Below are 22,180 nucleotides of genomic sequence, written 5' to 3' on the forward strand. Positions count from 1 at the left end.
GTAGTAAACTCAGGCTGTGTTGATGATACTGCAGACAAATAGTCACATACCTCAGAGGTTGTGTCAGTAACACATTAACTCCCATGTTTCTCTACTCAGCATCTTTGGGGCCTACAGCATGGATGTGATCACCAGTACCTTATTTGGAGTGAAGATGGATTCCCTCAACAACCCCCGGGATCCCTTTGTGAAAAACACCAGAAAGCTTTTTATATTTGACTTTTTCAATTCACTGGCTTTCTCTACAGGTATATAGTCTGTTTTCAACTACATTAAGATCTTAGAATTATTCTAATCATCATACAATGTAAAGAGGCTCATTGTAGCATATCCATACACAATTATTATCTCCCCCAACTTGCTTTCACTCCTATATGATCTGTTTCTTTTTTCCCATCTGAATTTTCATATCACATGTTGTTATCTATCATTGCCACATACTTTTTACATTTTTGAAAGGCATGAGGTGATTATGTGATTTCTGTCTTTAAGCCATTAATGCCATGATTTATAACTATACATTTACATACATGGAATTATTCAAGATCTCTTGAATAAAACTTGAATCAAAGTTAAATTAATATTATCTATTTCTAATGTTTGTCTGTTTATTGTGTTATGGATAGTAATTTATTTTAATAGTGGGTGTAGAAGTCAATCACTATTATGTTGCAGAATTTATTCTGTGACATTATATCTATTAGCTTTTGTTTTATGAAATTGAGTGCATATATTAATGCATATAAATTTAGCAATGGCTTGTGGTTGGATAGTTCCTTTAAAGTATATAAAATGATCTTCTACATCCTTGGAACTAGCTTTAGTTTGATATTGGAATAGTGATGCCCACTATTCCCTATGTTGATATTCTGTGGTTGGGTACATTTTTTTGGTCAGGATTAAGCATTATGATTGCTAATTCAATCCGATAGTTTGTATATTATTTACTTATCTATTTATTAAAAGACAGGCTCCATGTACTCCTAGCTGGACTAGAACTGGCTATGTACATGAGACTTTTCTGAATCCATTGTGATCTGCCTGCATCTGACTCTTGAGTACTGAGATTAAAGGATGTGTCAGTATCTGCAGCCTTAGTCTGTGTACATTGATAAAGCAACATAGACTGTTAGGATTCAAACTTTCTTACTGAAAGCCATGCTTGATTCTTGACATTTTATTGCTTTTCTACTGTGTGGCATTGTCTTGATTTTCTCTTCTTAACAGCTGTCTTAGCATCATTTTTTCTTCTAGCCTTTTGGCTGTATTTGTTTTTTTCTTCAGGCCAAACTGATCTTTACATTATGTAATGCAAGCAGACTTCATTGTGAGAAATTCTTTAGAATGACATAACAGGGATAGTTTTTCTCCCTTGATTATAATGAATAGCTTTTTTAAAAAAATATATACTTTAATATTGTTCAACAGCTCTTATTTTCTAAACATGGACTACACCCTTTTAAGACATCCTGGCATTTTTTTCCATTGAAAATACAGGAGATATGCTCAGGGTCCTGCCTTTATTTGTAACTTAGTCCTTCCTCTCACACCTTCCAGTACACTTTATTTATTCTGTGTATTCACTGTACATGTAATATATGAAATGGGAAGTTTCTTCTCTGGTCTTCTTACCTGTGTTATACTCTTTATCCATTTTGCATCTTGATGGACATTTCTTTCCTTCAGTCTGGAAACTTCTGTTCTGTGATTTTATTGATAATATTTTCTATGCATTTGACATGGAATTCTCGTCATTGTTCTATGCTGAAAATCATAGACTTTTTTCTTATCTCCCCAAACTTACATGTTCCATCCAACTGTTTAACAAATCGATCATGAATCATGACTGAATTATCTTAGTACTCTTCCATGTCTTCATGCCTTCAACTTCTGTCTTCTACTTGATATACTCTATCTCTGATGCTTTCCACAGAAATTTGTATTTGACTTAATTGTGGGAGCCCACAGAGATTTCCTAGTGAGATCTGAGCTTACTTTACCAGGCAGGGCTGCATAAGGTGATGGCTTGACCACATGCGTGGTTACCAGGTGTTTGTAAGGGTCTGCACTTGACTGTGCGGTGTGCTTTGATCTGTCAAGGGGGAGGTCTTTTGCACTGACCCTTGGCATTATTTTAAAAAGCCCCTTTGAAGAGACAGAAGGAGTCATTGGGTATTTATCCAGGTCCTCCCAAAACTTTCCTGTGTTTCTGTCTTTCCTCTCTTTAGCTATGTCCCTCTTTCTAAGTAATATTTCTTATCCCTCTCTCCTCAAGAGTACCCTGGAAAAGATAGGAATAGGCCCACCACACTTCATGAAACTTTCATTTCTCTTATCATTGCATTTCTGTTTTCTTCTGTATATCTATGTCTTTATCAAATTCCATATGAATATCCTGATTCAATTTCCTTATTTCTTTTCTATTTTTTTGGTGTTTTCTTGGGATTAATTCAGGAGATAGGCATGTGTTTATTGAATTATTTAAACATAACTTATAATCACTGATTTCTTATCTCATGTTTTGTACATTCCTTTTATTTGTGGTTACTCTGTGACTGAAGGATAATTGATGTACTTTTTCATGTTACTTATGCCTTACAACTAAGAAATGCCCATCTGTAGTTGTATCAATGGTTATATTATTTATTTTTTTAATTTAGGTCATCTTTCTCCCTATAGTTAGATTTTTTTTTAGTTTTCAGCAAAGCCTGGGCTATAGTAGGGTTGAGGAGATATTTTCTTCTATTAGGCTTATGTTCAGGGCTCTGAACTCTTCTCTGCCCTATCCCCCATGATCCTATGGTAGGTGATTAGTATTTGCAGCAATAGTTATCAATAATCTGCAATCCCTCTATAAAAAGAGAGTAGCAGTTGACTTCAAAACTTTCATTAGTCACTCTTTAAGGGCTATTTTAAGGAGAAAAAGCAGACTCCATTCTCTCTATACTGACATTTTAGCTCTTGTAGGAATAAGTATGAAAAGGGAGGAGAAATAAGTCTTGTGGGTAATAGAGATTAAAAGAGTGTTGCCAAGTGGGACACAGAGGGGCAGCAAAAACATCATAGTGGAGTAAAGAGGGGGTACAGGAAGAATTTGGACTTTGGGTTAAAGATAAACTGGAAAAATGAGGTAAGGTTGTACAGTCATATCATGTAGAACAGTCTCATCTCTCAGGAAACTGAGCCACAGAGGTCCTTTAAACCAGGAAAGTCTGTGTTACTAAGATGGAGGTAAAGATGTATGAAAACATTTCCAAAAATAGGAAATGACATAAGATTTGAATATTGAGCAACGGGGGACTGCCTTCCTATATTGAACTTGGGAATTATATAAATAAAGAATAGCTTTAGGGGGGATGACAATGGAGAAGAGTTATTGGATAATAAAACTAAATGTCCAGAATATTGGGTTATCTCATCACTGGGAGACCCTCTGCATTGTTCTCTCCAAAAGCCATACTTCAGAGTGTTCTTCATGATGACTTTCAGCATCAGTTTCTTCCTGGACCATCCTCCATGACTGTGATAGTGGCAGATGGACCAGTGTGCAGTGGTTGGGAGATGATTTTTATGTTTTTATGATTTTGTAAAAGAATGTTTTCTGCCTAATCATTGACCTTGTTTGTTGCCTTAGATACTAGATCACTAAAGTAAAGGGATATATGACTGTGTCAAGAGTGTTGAGAAATATTTTTAATCCCTGCAGTAGAGCAATAGAGGCTGGAAGTTTTCAATTCTTGCCCTACCTGGCATTCAATCAGGATTCTACCTCAAGTCCAGAAGTTAAGGATGGAGATTTATGGAATGGTGCCTGGTTAGCATGTCTAAGCCTATACCTTTAGTCACCAACACATGAAATTTTCTTAATTTTTAAACAGTTTCTGTCTAATATTCAAGTCTCCTTTCAAACTTGTGTTTCTCTGAGTCTTCCTCCAGAACACATGAGTATTACTGATTTGCATGTATGTTTTTTGTATTAATGTTGTGCCATGATTGGCATAATGGACCCGCTTGTTGGTTAAATTCACTGCTAGAAGGAATGATAGCATGAACAACCTATCATTGCTTTTTTCCAAGCATGACAGAAAACACATACTCCCTCAATTTCTATGATAGCTCTTAGTTTCCATTGACAATTCTCATAAAGTTAAGGGAACTCACTGCTGTTTCCAATTTTCTGAGATATTAATTAGAAAAGGATGTTGTGTTTATCCCTGAATTTTTTTCAAAATACACCATCTCTGACTGCTTGTGTGATTTGGTTTTGTTTTGTGTTGTGCCTCATTGAGTAACAAACAACAGAATTCTTTTCGTGTTTCTACATTCAGTTGATAAGTGTTTTGCTGATAAAAATATACTTTTAAGGCACATTTCTGCACAAGATTTAGTCCCAAAATTTATTCTGATTTTAAATAACAGGGCAGTAGAATTTTTGAGATTAAATTCTCCACATTTCCCTAGATTTATAAGTTTTAGAAATGCCTGTGATGAACTGGTAAGAATTATTTGTTAAATATTGCATAAAATTCCACACTGAATCTTCCTGGAGCTGACTTCTTCTCTTTGCATATTTATTTAAAATTCAATTACTTTTAGATGTGATATACTTTCTGTATAATAATTTCAACAACAGTTATTGCTGTTGTTTTGATATTTCACTTAAATCATTGAAATTTTTTAATTAGTGAATAAAATAACTATCAGAAGCTTCAATTTGCATTTTCATTGCTTTTTTGCTTTTCTCTAGAGAACTCTTTCCATTCCTTTTCAGAATATATAACAAACTAAACACCTGCATGCTTCCAAGTGATGCTACATAATTTTTTAAGAAATTTATAGAAAAGACCAAAAAATATCAGCTTGAAAATACCCAAGAGGTAAAATATGACACAATTTATTGTAGTTCTAAGGCAACAATGTCAAAAGATAAACATTCCTTATAGAAAGGCCTTTAAGAGATTTAATGAATTTGGCCTTTTCAATTTGAAATTGTGTCCTGCTTAGAACATCTGCAATATCTTTAAGTACTGATATTGACACTTATATAACCCAGTTTTTTCCTAATACAGCTTACATGCTGGACCAAGGATCCAAGGATGTTTGCAGGAAAAATGCTGACAAAAGGCTGTTGGGGCATCAGCATCATGTCTGAGGAGGTGTCTCTGCTTATTTGCAAGTATGCTCAAATGATGATTGGAGCATTTGTAGTTGTGGTTGATTGAAAGAAAATTGCTCCCTAAGGGAATGTCACAATTAGCAGTTGTGGCTTTGTTGGAGTAGGTATGTCCTTGCTGGAGGAAGCATGTCACTGTGGAGGCAGGCTTTGAGGTTTCATATATGCTCAAGCCATGCCCAGTGTCTCAGACCACTTCCAGGTACCTGTCAAGGTGTAAGAAATCTTATCTATCTCTCTAGCACCATGAGCCTACAATTACCCTGATTCCTAAACCAAACAAGGACACAAGAAAGAAAGAGAACTACAGACCAATCTCCCTCATGAACATTGATGCAAAGATACTCAATAAAATACTGGCAAACAGACTCCAAGAACACATCAAAACAATTATCCACCATGATCAAGTAGGCTTCATCCCAGGGATGCAAGGGTGGATAATATACAAAAGGCCGTCAATGTAATACACCATATACAAACTCAAAGAAAAAAAAATACATGATCATCTCACTAGATGCAGAAAAGGCATTTGACAAAATCCAACACTCCTTCATGATAAAGGTCTTCGAGCGATCAGGAATACAGGGAACATACATAATAAAGGCAATTTAAAGCAAGCCAACAGCCAACATCAAATTAAATGGAGAGAAACACAAAGAAATTCCACTAAAATCAGGAACACAGCAAGGCTGTCCGCTCTCCCCATACTTATTCAATATAGTACTTGAAGTTCTAGCCAGAGCAATAAGACAACATAAGGAGATTAAGGGGATACAAATTGGAAAGGAAGAAGTCAAGCTTTCCCTATTTGCAGATGACATGATAGTATACTTGAGTGACTCCAAAGATTCCACCCAGGAACTGATAAAGCTTATAAACATCTTCAGCAACATAGCAGGATACAAGATCAACTCAAAAAAATCAGTAGCCCTCCTATATACAATGGACAAAGAAGCAGAAAAGAAAATCAGAGATACGTCACCCTTTACAATAGCCACAAATGACATAAAATACCTTGGGGTAACACTAACCAAGCAAGTGAAGGACCTATATGACAAGAACTTTAAGTCCCTAAAAAAAGAAATTGAAGAAGATGTCAGAAAATGGAAAGATCTCCCATGCTCATGGATAGGCAGGACCAACATAGTAAAAATGGCAATTTTACCAAAAGCAATCTACAGATTCAATGCAATGCCCATCAAAATACCAACACAATTCTTCACAGACATGGAAAGAATAGTACTCAACTTCATATGGAAAAACAAAAAACCCAGGATAGTCAAAAGAATCCTGTACAATAAAACAACCTCTGGAGGCATCATGATCCCTGACTTCAAGCTCTACTATAGAGCTACAGTAATAAAAACAGCTTGGTATTGGCATAAAAACTGACATGTGGACAAATGAAATGGAATTGAAGACCCTGACATTAATCCGCACACCTATGAACATATAATTTTTGACAAAGAAGCCAAAAGTGTGCAATGGAAAAAAGAAAGCATCTTCAACAAATGTTGCTGACATAATGGGATATCAATGTGTAGAAGGCTACAAATAGATCCATATCTGTCACCATGGACAAAACTTAAGTCCAAGTGGATCAAAGACCTCAACATAAATTCAGGTACTCTAAACCTGCTAGAAGAGAAAGTAGGAAGTAGTCTTGAACACATTGGCATAGGAGATCACTTCCTGAATATAACACCAGTAGCACAGACACTGAGAGAAACAATCAATCAATGGGACCATCCTGAGTGAGGTAACCCAGACTCAGAAAGACAAACATGGTATGTACTCACTCATAGGAGGATACTATATGTGGAACAAGGATGACTGGACTGCTACTCACATCACCAGTGAGGCTACCTAGAAAACAGGACCCCAAGAAAGACACAGGGATTGCCCAATGACAGAGAAATGGCTGAGATCTACATGAACAGCCTGGACATGAGTGGGAGTAATGAAGGGCGATGGTCAAGGGATAGAGAGCCTGTGGGAGCAGAAGATCCCAGCTGGATCAAGAACAGAGAGGGAGAACAAGAAATAGGAGACCATGGTAAATGAAGACCACATGTGAAATGGAAGAAACAAAGTGCTAGAGAGGCCCACAGAAATCCTCAAAGATAACCCAAAATAGACTGCTGGCAATGGTCGAGAGACAGCCAGAACTGACCTACTCTGGTGATGGGATGGCAAAACACCCTAATAGTTGTGCTAGAAACCCCCATCCAACGACTGAGGGATTTGGATGCAGAGATCCACAGTTAGGCCCTGGGTGGAGCTCCGGGAGTCTAATTAGCGAGAAAGAAGAGGGTTTACATGAGGGAGAATTGTTGAAACCAAGGTTGGATAAAGCACAGGGACAAATAGCCAAACGAACAGAAACACATGAACTATGAACCAGTAGCTGAGGAGCCCCCAACTGGATCAGGCCCTCTGAATAGATGAGACAGTTGATTGGCTTGATCTGTTTGGGAGACATCCAGGCAGTGGGACTGCGTCCTGTGCTCAGTGCATGAGCAGGCTGTCTGAAACCTGGGGCTTATGCAGGGACAGTTGGCTCAGTCTGGGAGGAAGGGACTGGACCTGCCTGGTCTGAGGCTACTAGGTTGATCTCAGTCCTCGGGGGAGGCTTTGCTCTGGAGGAGGTGGGAATGGGGGTTGTGCTGGGGGGAAGGGGAGGCAGACAGGAGCGGGGAGAACAGGGGAATCCGTGGCTGATATGTAGAAGTGAATGGTATTTGTGGGGCGTTTACCCACCACCCCCACAGCTTCCCAGAGTTTTCTTGAGTGCGAGCAGGAGGAAATATTAGATAGAAGGATATAGCAGAGAATCTTGAGATAAACAGATAGAAAATAAAGGATAGCCTCGAGAGGGCCTGGAACCTATTCCAACGGGCCTGGACTGTCTCTGGTCCAGGGTTTTTATAGAGACGCCAAGGGGTGGAGCAAAAGACCTCCTCCCCCAGCACAGCCAAATGCAGGCCTTCTCAGACACCTGCACTCAGGCCCGTGGTCCTGATCATCCTCTATTCGGACCTGCTGGGTAAAGCCACGAGGAACCCCAGAACGGGCTCCCACAGGTCCCCTCTTCTTAATATATAAAAAAATAACTATTAATGGCTTACAGCAATCTCCATAGCTGTTACACCTCCCAGTATGGGAGTAGAGGATGATATAGATGGCATTTCTCTTTTGAATTAGGTCCAAGTTGACTATAGCAGTCTTAGCTGCCTCAAGCCCTTTCTAAACCAAAACTCTTAAGGCGACTACAAACTTAAAGAATCCCTTAGCTTCATCATTACCATTAACAGGTTAACATAAATATTGCTATACATAGTCACAATTCTCTCAGTCTTACAACTCAAAGCAAACTCTTACCAGAACCATTAGAATTAGCATATATGGTGCTATATATAGTTAACAATTTTCTCCGTCTTACAACTTTAACTCAGTCATTTGAATTTTCTTGTTAACAGAACATAGGAAAAACTTCGATGTATTCACATCAAACTTAAACATTTCCTCAATTTCACAAAGCCAGGGTGTATTAATATCAATAGGTTTCTGTGAACATAATTCAATCTCATAGCTCCTCCTTTTCTTTATAATTTTTTAAGCAAACTCTCAAGCCTAGTTAGAAAACCCAAACTTTTCTGTTTAAACAGTTCCATTTGTAACACAAAACCAGTTCCATAAGTAATTCCATTTTTACATAAACAGTTCCACAAAACAATTCATAAATCTCCAGTTAATAAAGCATATATGCATACACAAAATTGCATCTTGATTCTAAGTAGAAATACATTTCTTCATTTAAACAGTTCCATTTTTAACCCAGTTCCAGAAAACCGTTCCTAGGTCATTACTCAAAACTGTCCCATTGCAATGAAATCTCTATGGTTTGTTTCATTTAAGTCTTAAAATTCAAATGATAAATTCTGGTACTAGCCTTCCAAATATGAGAAATCCATAACCAAAATCTTTTTGTAATTTTATCTCATTTTAAGTTCAAAAAGTTCAAACAAGAAATAAATTCTGGTATCAGGCTTTCACTTCCAAATATGAAGAGACGTTTTTCAACCAAGACTTTTTGCAGTTAATTTTTGTTCAAACAAGCGTCTCTGCAACTTTTGTTCTCACTGACAGACCTTTTTAGTTATAGTAATATTTTAAACTGCACCGTTTTTGCTGTTAGCTCAGTTTTTTCTGTGCTGCGTTGATATTCCACGGATCTCAGCTGCGGATGCCTTGTGCTGGTTCTGGCGTCCGCCATTCTTAGCTTCTTAGCGGCTTCTGGAGCTTTTGAAGCCATTCAGACTGCCTACTTTGCAGTCTACTAGGACACTATCTCCTGTGTCTCAGGTGTTTTCACCATATACATTAAGACTCACACTTAACATTTACACTTTTTCACAAACTCACATATAACATTTTTTGCCTTGCAAAGCATTTAGACTCATATTCAACATTTACTTTTTTTCAAACTCACATATAACGTATTAACATCTACTTATTTATACTCCTTAAGGAAACTATAGAACTACTTTAGCAAATATATTTCTTATTACTTCTTATACACTTATATTCATTCCATCTTATTTCTTATTTAAACTTACATTTACAACTAGCATCTTACAAGCTTATTACTACATGTCTTAACACTACCTTAGATACTTCTTACAAGCTTATATTCTTAAAGGAACTCTATAGATCTATTTTACAAACTTATATAGGCTACCATTAGCATATATCTAACTTAGCAAACACCTAAAGATTTCTTAACACAGATATAACAAGACAGAATTTTTACAAACTCATATATCTTATTTTCATTTTTCTACTTCTTACTCTTAATTATTATCACTATCTCTATTATAAAGATTCTCTTAACTAGACAGGAAGTACGTACATCATTTCTAAAGTTTACAGTTTATAGTTAGCTTTGTTATAAAGCACTGGGATTTAGTGAGTGTTGTCATTATAGAGTTGTGATACTTGTTGCCAGGGGATTGTAACATTCTCCAGACAAAGCCACACCCCAAAGTTGCCAGTTCTCTCAGCCGTTCCAGACCGGCAGAGATGCACTGTCAGCGGTAGACAGTTTTTAACTAGAGGCTGTCCCTTCACCCAAATTCATAATGGCTCCCCTAAGAACTTCAATTCAAACAAACATTTCTATCACAGCAGTACTTTTGGTTTGTTCTACTGAAAAGCTTTACGCTGAGGGTGAAATTATCATATTTAGATGCTGTAAAGCTCTTCGCCAATACTGCACAGCTATTAGGTGATATTTTAAGGATTTTAAAGTGACTTGTTTGCTCTTATAGGTAGCTTTTTGTCATCCAACTACAGTAAAAACTTTGCACAGCTATTAGGGTAAATAAGGCATTTTACCAATGGAGCCCCAAACCGCGAAGCACCTAGTTCCATACCCCTTCAGTTTTTCATTGGAACTGACACTTAAACCCTTAGACGATTTTCCTCCTTATTCTTTTAAAAGCTGTATTTTAATTTTAGAGCTGACAAAAGTGTTTCAGGGCAATGTCGCCATCTTTAGTGGAAAAACTACCTTTCCCAGAATGCATTTCCCTTATATCAGTCCATAATATCAGGCCCTTATATCAGTCCCTTATATCATTTCCCATATTTCTTTTTGGGTCTGAGAGTCAACTGGTTCTCTTTTACCAGACTTGCTTACAAATTCTCGCCCGGGAGGTTTGAACAAAGATTTTTGCTTTTGCAATGGGAGATTTGAACAAGCATTTTACATTTTCAGCTATGGCACATTGGGAGGTTTCTATTCTCCTCAGCTGGCCTCAACATGTGTCTTTCCTTCATTTGACACTGGCCCCGGATCAGAACCACACCTGCCTCGTTAGCCGGCATTGAGGCTGGCATTTCTGATAGCAACTTTCCTCGGGGCTTGTGTTTGTTTTAGCCAGTCAGTGAAAAACAAGATCATTTACAACAGCTTTTCCATAGCTCTTTCAAAGAGATTTTCTCCCACTGATTTTATTCTCATTTTGCTTTTCCTTCCCCCGCAGATGCAGAGCTTCAGCTATCTGCGGCTCTGTTCCTCTGCTAGCTGCCTTTGGAGGTAGGGGCTTTTTCTCTCCCCCTGAATCTGCCGCCTCCAATTCTAGCAGCTTTTTCAGGTCACATATTTTCTGGGGAGGATTATGTCCCTTCTCTGTTTCTTCAGAGTCTTTCTCCCTGACAGTTCCCAGTTTGGTCTCAGTTTATCCCCTCTGCCCCAGAAACAGTTTCCGACACTAGAGCGGCAGCTTTCCCTGCTACTGAAGGTAGGGGCTTTTTGTCCGTTTCTGTTCTCGGGGTCTGTGTGGTTTGCGTACAGACTGAAAAATTTAACAAGGGAGGTTTTTGCCATTTCTAAACACCCATTAGGATAGGGTGCTTTGCCTCATCAGGCCTTCACCTGGCCCAGTCCCCCAGTGGGTTGTGTTTGCTTGTCTGGGTGCTCAAGGACAGAGCTTATGCCAGAGGCAATCACCCCTTAGGGCTACACTCCCTCATCTCAGGGAGTCAGTTGAAACAAAGCTTTTCTCAAAGGTGCTTTCTCTGACAGAAAAGAAAGCTTTACTCCTGGATAGTTCTGTTCTGCCCTGGCTGGGCTCTTTCCCCAGACAGCATTCTGACTCAGCAGCACGACTGCTTCAGACCCAGTTCAGCTTTACTGTTTTCCCAGAAAGGTCCTTTCTCTGATAGGAAAGCTTTTTCTCAGATTTCTTTTTGTAGTTGTGGACCTTTCAACCCGGGACTTGTAGGAAAGTGGATAACTGTGCCATTCCCACCGGCTTTAGCTTTGTTTGTTCATTAGCAATCTTCCCCTGGGTCCTGCACCTTCCTGCCTCAGCTCTGTGCTCCAGGATGTTTACAACTGCAGGAACCCTAGTATCCCCGAAATGCACTCCAACTCAGAGACGCTGGCCAGTCGCCTCTGGGTTTTTGCTCAGAAGCGAGGATACAATGCTAACAGTTTCAGGGAATCTTTGCATTGGACGATGAGGAGCACCTTTTCATTCTGAAACGCTCACTCAGAACCTTTGCTGCCTCAGCTCGGCTCTAACTGAAAAGCTTGGCTTTTTTGCTTTTCTCAGGTCAAGTTTCCAGCCCTTTTGGGCTCTCTGTAGCTTTTCACCCACTCTCCCAAGCGTTTCCCTCAGGGTACTCTGACCCACTATCTTTTACTAGCTTGAAGAGACAGAGCTTAGAAGAGGTTTTTAGAAACTTGTTCCTGCCTCCTACATTGCAGGGAGGATTGTTAAAGCTTTAAAGAACTTAGAGGTTTTGCTGTCTTAAGAGGTTTGTTGTTTTCCCTTAGAGCTAATCACAGGTGGTCCCCATACTAATATCTTCAGGTGATTCTAATTTTTGTCCTTCTGAGAGAGTTAAAGGCTTTAGTTTTTAAGTTTAAGAGCTTTTGAGAAAGATTAAGGCTTTTTAGAGAGATTTTTCCCCAAAAATTTTTCAAGAAAAGCTTTAGAGTTTAAGAGAAAGATTTTCCCCCCCAGGAGAAAGACCAACTTTTCCCAAAACTTCCCAACTTTAAACTTTGACTTCTTACACCCCCATTTTTGCCTCAGGGAGAAATTACTTTCTCCTGCCGCTTGGATTTGGCATTTCAGCTGTCCCCAGGTCAAAAGCTTCCATAGGAAACTTTTTCTTCCCCATAAGCTCAAAGAAGAGCTTTTTTACTACCCATAAAGCCCAAAGAAAGATTTTTTCCCCAGTTTGCTTTCAAAGCCCCCAAAGTTAGAGAATTGAAGAGTTTTTCTGTCTAGTTGCCTTACTTATTTTTTCCTACACAATCTTACACTTCTAAGTTTTTCCTAAACTATATTACTACCCTATACCTTATACTTATTTTTCACAGATAGAAATTGAGAAGATAGAAAATTTTGAAAGAAGAGAATTTCGCTGCAGCATCGGACATCCTTCCAGTCCGCTTTCCTTTTCTCTCGAGGATAAAACCCCTGCCTCACCAAAAAAATATATATAAATATATATATATTCCATAACACTGGCATGCCTTTCCACTGGCAGGGCTGACTCAGCACTTTCACCAAAAACTCTGTATTAAAACTATTATTTTCCTTTATCTTTAGTCCCTATTACTTTGTCTTTAGTCCCTGTTCATTTGTCTTTAGTCCCCCCTTTTTTTTGTTCCCTTTTTTTCTTTCGTCCCTTTTTTCTTCTTTTTTCTTTAGTCCCTTTTTTTCTTTAGTCCCTTTTTTTCTTTAGTCCCTTTTTTCTTTAGTCCCTTTTTTTTCTTTAGTCCCTGTTCACGGCACCATTCTGTGGGGCGTTTACCCACCACCCCCACAGCTTCCCAGAGTTTTCTTGAGTGCGAGCAGCAGGAAATATTAGATAGAAGGATATAGCAGAGAATCTTGAGATAAACAGATAGAAAATAAAGGATAGCCTCGAGAGGGCCTGGAACCTATTCCAACGGGCCTGGACTGTCTCTGGTCCAGGGTTTTTATAGAGACGCCAAGGGGTGGAGCAAAAGACCTCCTCCCCCAGCACAGCCAAGTGCAGGCCTTCTCAGACACCTGCACTCAGGCCCGTGGTCCTGATCATCCTCTATTCTGACCTGCTGGGTAAAGCCACGAGGAACCCCAGAACGGGCTCCCACAGGTATTGTAAAATAAAATAAAAGGAAAAAAAGGCTCATTGAATGAATGAACAAATAAGTAAATAAATAAATAAATAGAAAGATAGATAGATAATAAATAAATAAATAAATAAATAGATAAATAAATAAATAGAACCAAGCAATGACTTCCAGAACAGCAGGTGATGAGTATGAAATATTGGCTAACGATATGTCAAGGAAATGAGATATTGATGTGTAGGACTTATTTCTAAACAAGGGCAAATGAAAGAAGAAGAAACTGCCAACCATCCAGACACGAGTCTGTTGTCAACAACTACAGATGCTTAGAATGAGGGAAAGTCATGAGAAATAGTGCTGAACATGGCAGCATGATACTAGACCATGATAGACTTGTTTTTTAAAAGATATTTTTTCATGACAGGGTTTCACTGACTAGCTCTGACTGTCCTGGAAATCATTTTATAGATCAGGCTGTACTCAACCTCAAAGATCCACCTCCTTCCTAAGTGCTGAGATTAAAGTTGTGTGCCATCCCCACCAGTCTCATGGTAAACTTTTTGTTCCACAAAATCTATAGATCAGTGTTTTGTGGCACTAGTGATTCAGGCAACATTAGCTGTATTCTTATATAAGCCATTTCCATTCCAGAAAGTTTAACTTCTTTGTTTCATACTTATTTTTTGCATGCCAATCCACTTTCTACTTTTGAAATTTTTGTCTCCTTTCAGCACTGAGTGGATTTTCTTCAGCTGATGATGAACTCCCAGAATTCCAAAGACACAGAGTCCTATAAACATAACTAAGGATAATTTAGGGTCTAACAGGAATGCAAAGCATGCAGGGCTTGTTCTCGAAATGTAAAGGGGTCATTCAAGCAAAGAAAGCTTTCTAATTTACAAAAAAGACACAGACAGGCTATGTCATATGTAGCAGCCTGAGGAGTGTGAATACAGAAAATGTCAAGGTGACTGTACCTACCATTTATGAGAGGGAAGCTATCATCATGAAATATAATCAACATGGCTGTCTAACCAAAACCTGAATTGCCCCAACAACAGTTGACATTCCAACATGGATGGAAAAATCTTATGAGAACCCATCCTTAGATGAAAAGCTCCAGGTAGTCCAGGTCATCTGAGAGAGAGATAATTAGTCTTCCCCAGGGATGAGTTCCTAATTGTTTATTGTACTAAATGACCAATCCAGACACAAGTACAAGTTGGAAAAAAGAACAGACTCAGCAGGCTGTATTTATGATTATTTATTTGTATATATAATAAATTGGTTAAAGAAGAGGTCCTAAATTTGAGAGTGAGTGGAGATGTGGCATGGGAGTTTAGGAGGGAGTACAGAAGGAGGAAAATGAAATAATTATATCATAAATTTGATATGAAACTTTAGACTCACAAATATAGGATAGATAGAATATGTAGATGTAACCAACCGTCTTATTAAATAAGAAACACAGAAACAATGTAAAAGAGAAAGCCAAGAAGTCAGAGCTCAGAGCTAAAATCTCACCCTTCTTCCTGCTGTCCCAGCTTCGTGAAAAGAGACCTACTTCCTGTCGGTTCGTTTTTTTATAGTATGTTGTTCTGCCTTCTCATTGGTTGTAAACCCAAACACATGACTGCCTCGTCACTGTCTGAATGTACAGCCCCCTAGGTCTTAAAGGCATATGTCTCCAATGCTGACTGTATCCCTGAACACACAGAGATCTTATGGGATTAAAGGCATGTGCCACCACCGCCACACTCTTGCTATGGCTCTAATAACTCTGACCCTGAACACACAGATATCTATGGGATTAAAGGCGTGTGCCACCACCGCCACACTCTTGCTATGGCTCTAATAGCTCTGACCCCCAGACAACTTTATTTATTAACATACAATCAAAATAATATTTCAGTACAATTAGATTACCACCACATTTCCCCTTTTCTATTTTAATAAAAAGAAAAAAAGCAAAAGGTTATAACTAACAAAAGAAAAACTATATACAAAAGTACAATAACTATATACAATATATACAAGTAATAAATACCTAAACAGGTATTTGACAAATCAGAGAAAATAATTCCATTATCTATCCTATTTTGGTAATTCCAAGATGTATCTAATGTACTTTCTATCCTAATTAATGTTCAACTATAACTAACTAATCTTCAGGACCTCTGGAAGAGCAGTCACTGTACTTAACCACTGAGCCATCTCTCCATCCCCTGTAGCTGGCTTTTAGTGAGGAGCTTCATCTAAAATTGACAGTGTTTCAGAGTTGATTGATTATAAAAATTGACTAGGATACTTGCTCTTAAAAATACAGATTCCAGCTAGGCAGTGGTGGCGCACGCCTTTAATCCCAGCACTGGAAGGCTAAGGTACATTAATCTTCAACCATAACTAACTAATCTTCAACTCCCTCAGAGACCCAAGAAGAGAATAATTAGCTAACAAAAATAAAAAACAGGAAGTGCATGCAAGCAACTTCCAAAAAATTTTGTGAGTTGACAGAAACAGCCAGCTGCCTGGGCAGTCACCTGAGGTTTCTCCACAGTGTTGGGGCATCATCTTCAGCCTATAGGCTTAGTGTATCTGACAGACTCATTTGTGAAGTAGGATGTACACAAGGTCAACAGTTCAACCTCACATTGGGTGAGAGCAGTCCATGTACCAGAAACACCTGAATTCCACTAGTGTCCTGTCATGATTCAGGATTTTAAATTCTGGAAATTGTTGACAGTTTTTTAATTCAGCTGTCCATTCTTCTTGGCTGTGTATATATGGCTTCATCTCAGCATCCCCTTCTTCTCCACATCCCTCTATTAAATGCCAGTCTACTTTTGAGAGGCATGAGCTTTCAGCTGCTGTTCCATTGTACAACAGAATCCATTGGCCCTCTGCCTGTTAAGCTGCCTTCGAAGAAAAGGGCACTGTACCTTTTCTGGATGCGAAGGCCACTTCAGGGATGGGGCCATATTGTCCTGGCCTCAGAAGATGCCTTTTGATAAAGCCATAACCACACTTGTTTTGGCAAGAATCAGTAGTCCCTTGTTTCGTGATCTGTCTGTCCATTTTGTCCTGTTGATTCGAGGATACTTTGTTGTCCAGTGGCTAACTTTTGCCAGAATGAAAGTTGACTCCATATGCAGTTTCTTCAATGCCCATATTTTCTCTAAAGTAGATTGGTACTGCCAGGAGCCAACATGTCTCAAAAAAAGAAAAATTTTCTAAGTTATTAAAACATTTTAAATGCCATATTCTGTAGATCTCTGAAGGGTTTGAAGATGACCTGTCTAAAACATCTCTGCTCAATTTTTAAAACATATCTAATATGACTACAAGTTCTATGATAATGTCTAACTACTAGCTTTCATTTCTTTATATCCTAATAGTTGATAATAATAACATTCAAGGATCAGAAATTTGCATTACATTGTTAAATGAATGGTATAAATACAATTAGAAATATACATATAGCATTTTCTAATAATATCAATTTCAAATTTGTATACAATATAAAACAATCCAATCCAATGTAAAGTATTTAAAATTAGTAATTGTCTTTTTCTTTTCTTTCTTTCTTTTTCTTTCTTTCTTTTTTTTTAAACAAGAACCTTAAATCTAATCTCCTTTGCTTAGCCTTTTTCCTAACCCTTGACAATAACTTGTAACCAACCCCCCTATTTACTGAAAATTATCCCAGACCCAAAACCCATTAAAAAGACCAAAAAACCACCCGCCCCACACCACCTCTTTGGGAATGTGGGCATCGTATTCTTAAAATTGCTTCCTGCTAGGTATGGGCGAAGTTTTCTTTATCCTGAAAGAAAAATTTTAGGTTAATTGTCAAATTCTAGGAGAGGTAACTATATCTATATCCTTCATTATCCAGTCTGTGTATAATGCCAAAGTTCAGGGTTTATCTCAAGTCCTTATTCAAGTAGTCTTTGAGACTGGATCATCTCAGCTAGTCATCTCAAATTTGCTCTGAGCACCTTGTAGTTCAAAGCTGATCTATGGATGATGTTTGTCAGCTTAATGATATTATTATTGTCCACGTGGAATTGTTGTTGTTGTGGGGCCCCATCTTCTTTCTGGAGACTTCAGTTGATGTTAGGCCTGGCCATGATTTCCTGCAGAAAACTGATAAGAGACTCGAACACAAAAACATATATATGCAGCTAGCCTTTTTTCTAGAATTAGTTAGTACTCTATGTGACCATTCATATCTTAACAAAGTTTAAAATGTATATATATATATATTAATCTTGTAAATTTTGATATAAAATTTATACTTTGAGAAAAGTTTAAAGAATCAGAATAGAATCAAAGAGTTGAGATTAGTAATAGAATAGTCCCTTAATTAATTTTGCTTTTGTCCTGTACCATAGCAGAAGATGGCTCTTATTCTGGCATGATACAGGGAGTTTGCATTTACCTTTTAACAACATGCTTGATTTTAAAGAAGGAGAGAGCCATTCTCCAACTCCAAAGTCAGCTTTAAATTTTAATTGAACTGGGACTGTTAGAAGACCAATAGTGTTAAATCTTTAGAGAAAAGCAGAAACAAACATTTAGGAAGACATAAATTTTTTTTTTAGATAATATATACCCATACACCGTTTCACTCTGTTTCTTGGGATAGATGATTTTTCCCTTTTCTTCAGTTGTCTCATTTGTCCAGTGTTCTTCAGATTCCTTAACCTTCATTCTCCTAAAAGACAAAAACAAAAACCTTTCCCCAAGACTAATTTTGGGGATGTTCCTTTTTGGCAAGTTATTATCTGATTAAATGAAAAGGCATGTGTTATTGATACAAGTTAGTTTAAATTGGATGTTCATGTTGGTTGATGAACTATCACCTCCTCAATTAAGAGGTCTGTCTTGTTCAAATCGAACCTTTATCAATTTTGTTGGTACCCACAGCTTATCTTCTCCTGTAGAAACAAAAGCAAAACCTCGTCCCCAATGTAATACATACCCTGGTTTCCATTCTGAGGTCAGCACATCCTTAAAGTATATAGGCTGATTTAATTCTGTAGTTTTTTCTATTATCCAATGTCTCTCTGCAGCTGTTGTTCCTTTCTCATTGGCATTCAGAAAATTCAAAGTTAGAATAGCATTATGCAGTCTATTTCTGGGGGTTTTTGTTACCCATTTCTGTTTATTTAGCATATCCTTTAGAGTTCTGTTTGATCTTTCTATAACTGCTTGACCTGTAGGATTATGTGGTATGCCTGTAATATGCTTTATATTGTAATAAGCAAAAAACTGTTTCATTTTAACAGAGACATATGATGGAGCATTGTCAGTTTTGATTTGTGCAGGTATACCCATGATGGCCATAACTTCTAGCAAATGAGTGATTACAGAATCAGCTTTTTCAGAACTCAAAGCAGTTGCCCATTGAAATCCTGAATAAGTATCGATAGTGTGGTGTACATATTTCAATTTTCCAAATTCTGCAAAGTGAAACACGTCCATCTGCCAGATTTCATTTCTCTGAGTACCCTTTGGGTTACATCCTGCTGGTAATGGCGTCTGATTGTAGAAGGAACAAGTAGGACATTTCTTTACTATTTCTTTGGCTTGTTGCCAGGTTATGGAAAAATCCTTTTTTAAACCTTTACTATTAACGTGATGTTTTTTTATGAAATTCTGAGGCCTCCAGCACATTTCTTATCAATAATTTATCAATCTCATCATTGCCTTGTGCTAGAGGGCCTGGCAGACCAGTATGGGATCGAATGTGAGTTATATATAAAGGATGATTCCTTTTCCTGATTGTATCTTGTAATTGAATAAATAGTGAAGTTAATTCTGAAGCATCAGGGATAAATTCTGCAGTCTCAATATGTAACACCACTCTTTCAGCATACTGAGAGTCAGTTACTATGTTGAGAGGTTCTGAAAAATCCATTAATACCAACAGAATAGCATACAATTCTGATTTTTGAACTGAATTATACGGACTTTGAACCACTTTACTTAAATTTTCTGATTTGTAACCTGCCTTTCCTTCTTTGTTGGCATCTGTATAAAATGTACGAACTCCAGATATGGGTTTTTGCCATACAATTCGAGGCAAGATCCAATCAGCTCACTTTATAAGATCAATTCTATTGCTTTTGGGATATTTGCTGTTAATTTCTCCCAAAAAATTACTGCAAGCTCTTTGCCAAGGTTCACTTTCTGTCCATAATTTTTCAATGTCCTCCTTAGTTAATGGTACGACAATTACTGCTGGGTCTATGCCTGCTAATTGACGAAGTCTCAGTTTTCCTTGTAAATCAAGTCAGAGATTTTTTCCACATAAGTTTTTAATTTTTTATTTGGTTTATTTGGTAAAAATATCCATTCCAATATAATATCTTCCCTCTGCATTAATATTCCAGTAGGAGAACGCCTAGAAGGTAAGATAACCAAAATGCAATCCAGCTTTGGATCAATACGATTCACGTGTCCTTCATGCACTTTCTTTTCTACCAAGGCTAATTCTTTCTCAGCTTCAGGTGATAATTCTCTTGGACTATTTAAGTCCTTGTCACCTTCTAAGGTTTTGAACAAATTAGTCAGTTCATCATTTTTTACCCCAACAATAGTTCGTAGATGAGAAATATCTCCAAATAATCTTTGAAAGTCATTAAGAGTCTGTAGTCTATCTCTCCGAATTTGCACCTTTTGGGGTCTAATTTTTTGTAGCTCTATTTTATATCCTAAATAATTAATAGAATCTCCTCTTTGTATCTTTTCAGGAGCAATTTGTAATCCCCAGCAAGGCAAAATTTTCTTTACTTCTTCAAACATTATTTCTAAAGTATCTGCATTTGAGTCAGCTAGTAAAATATCGTCCATATAATGATAAATTATAGATTTAGGAAATTTTTTACGTATCACTTCCAATGGCTGTTGCACAAAATATTGGCACAGAGTTGGGCTATTCAACATTCCCTGTGGGAGGACCCTCCATTGAAATCTTTTAACCGGTTGAGAATTATTATAAGTAGGCACTGTAAAAGCAAATCTTTCTCTGTCTTTTTCTTGTAAGGGTATTGAAAAGAAACAGTCTTTTAAATCAATAACAATGAGAGGCCATCCTTTTGGTAACAGAGTAGGCAAAGGCATCCCAGATTGTAGAGAGCCCATTGGCTGAATTACTTTGTTAATTGCTCTAAGGTCTGTTACCATTCTCCATTTACCAGATTTCTTTTTAATAACAAATACAGGAGAATTCCAAGGGCTGGTTGATTCTTCAATATGCTGAGCATTTAACTGTTCTTCTACCAGCTCTTCTAAAGCCTGGAGTTTCTCTGTTGTTAAAGGCCATTGCTGGACCCATACAGGCTTGTCTGTTAACCATTTTAAAGGTAGAGCTGTTGGTGTCTTTGGAAGATCATCAGTTATTGTGCCCTGTTCTTGTATAATATGGATGGCTGGTGACCACTCATTAGAACAATATCTTCTAATATTTCTCTCAGTAACATGTGCTAGTTTATGATTTGTTTCTGAGATTGGAGGGATGTTAATCTGAGTATTCCATTGTTGCAACAAGTCTCGACCCCACAGGTTCATAGTTATGTTAGCCACATATGGTTTTAATTTTCCTCTCTGTCCTTCTGGACCTATACATTCGAGCCATCTTGCACTCTGTTTCACCTGAGATAATGTCCCAATTCCTAACAGTTGAACGTTTACCTCCTGAAGAGGCCAAGTTGGATGCCGAAATTCTGGTGCAATTATGGTAACATCCGCACCTGTGTCTACCAGACCAGACAACAAAACACCATTTATTTTTATTGTTAATTTTGGTCTTTGTTCATTAATAGAAGTTTGCCAAAAATTTTTCTTTATGTTTTCTCCTGAATTTTCTATTCTCTCTGTTTCATCATCCTGACCAGCATGATTTATTCCAATAGGCATTTGGTTATTTAATCGCTCTCCAGAGCAGGCATTTCCTCTATGGCTGCAGGAAAGGTTTGAACTGGATTTGCACTGGGGGCCTGCCTGAGGCCCCTCTGGGAGTTTCCCGAAGACTGAGGCAAAGGATTACCCTGTCTGTCCTTTGTTGATCTATATTCGTTGGTCCAGTGTTTTCCCTTACCACACCTTCTACATACTCCAGAAGGAAGGGGCATTCTGTTGCCATTGTTCCTTGAAGAAACATTGTTTCTGGGAATGACCTGTCTACAGTCCCTTTTCAAATGTCCTTGCTTTCCACATCCAAAACATCTAACACTCCTCAAACCTTTTGAAATTACTTCTCCTACCCATGTATCATCATGCTCATCAACCTCAACATTAATTGTTTCTCTAATCCAATCTTCCATAGGTGCAGATCTTGCCCTTAATGGCCTGATTATTCTTTT

Source organism: Peromyscus maniculatus, chromosome 23, assembly GCF_049852395.1.
Source record: "Peromyscus maniculatus bairdii isolate BWxNUB_F1_BW_parent chromosome 23, HU_Pman_BW_mat_3.1, whole genome shotgun sequence".
NCBI classification, from domain to species: domain Eukaryota; kingdom Metazoa; phylum Chordata; class Mammalia; order Rodentia; family Cricetidae; genus Peromyscus; species Peromyscus maniculatus.